This window comes from Myotis myotis, unplaced genomic scaffold (genome assembly GCF_014108235.1).
Source record: "Myotis myotis isolate mMyoMyo1 unplaced genomic scaffold, mMyoMyo1.p scaffold_m19_p_10, whole genome shotgun sequence".
Lineage (NCBI taxonomy): Eukaryota > Metazoa > Chordata > Mammalia > Chiroptera > Vespertilionidae > Myotis > Myotis myotis.
Window position 1 is genome coordinate 50,920,676 of NW_023416314.1, and position 1,047 is coordinate 50,921,722.

Below are 1,047 nucleotides of genomic sequence, written 5' to 3' on the forward strand. Positions count from 1 at the left end.
ATGGGCGACAGGTTCACATTGGGTACAGATGACGCTGAGCGGCAGACAACATGCAGCAGTAACAAGTGTATCTGGAGAGGCCGCAGGGAGCTGGTGAAATGGTCCAGTCTGGAAGACCTAAAGAAGCTGGCAGGTGGCCATGCTGAAGCCCGGGGCATGATGCTGGCTGGGGTATGGCCCTCGGTCTCACACGGAGGACTGTCCACTGTGGGAGCTGCAGAAGCCAGTGGTGCAGGCAGGGCCTGGAGAATCACAGGCGCTGGTGCAGTCACAGGGACAGGCAGTTCAGGGTGAGGTGGTGGTCCGAGGGCTGGCAGGAAGCCTGGTAAATATGGGCTGTGTGCCACGTGTAAAACAGGCTCCTCCCCATCGTGGTAATTTTCCAGTTCACAAGCTCCCTTGGTAGTTGAAGTGTGCTTTTCCATTTTCACCTGTATTTTCGTCAAACCATCTAAGGTGGCCTGCAGGTCCTTGTGAGTTCCTTAGTGTATTCTGGAAGCCTCTGTTCTGCATTTTCATTGCAAGCCGGGCTGCCGCTCTCCATCTTGTCTTCACTCAATAAACTGATTTTCCTGTTGGCAATATTATTTGCAGTAGCAAAGCCTGCATCATTGAGGGTTTTCCATTTCAGCATTAAATTGTACCAACTGACTGCACTGTCCTTAATTTTTCTCTCACTGACCGGTAAGACAGGTTTTCTGGGCATTGCACTTCCAAGACTCTCTGCTTCCATATGATTCGCTGATATCCCAGGGGAGAGTGTCTTGTATCTTGACAGAGGTTTGTGTCTCATACGTGTATGTTTGCCAGAACTCATCAAATGGCACACTGAAGCATTCACTATATTTAAATTTTACCTAAAAAACACAAGTCGATGCCTGGCTGGTGTTGCTCACTGGTTAGTGTCCACTCTTGCACGGATGGGTCACATTCTCAGTGAGGGGCATGTATCTGGGTTGCAGGTTTGCTCCCTGTCCCTGTTGAAGGTGCATGTGGGAGACAACCAGTTGATGTGTCTTGCTCACATCAATGTTTGTCTCTCCCTCC

General features: G+C 50.1%; 1 pseudogene; it reads right to left on the reverse strand.

The window, feature by feature from the left end:
* Positions 1–268: 268 nt before the first annotated feature.
* LOC118665423 lies at positions 269–733 on the reverse strand (annotated as a pseudogene).
* Positions 734–1,047: the final 314 nt, after the last annotated feature.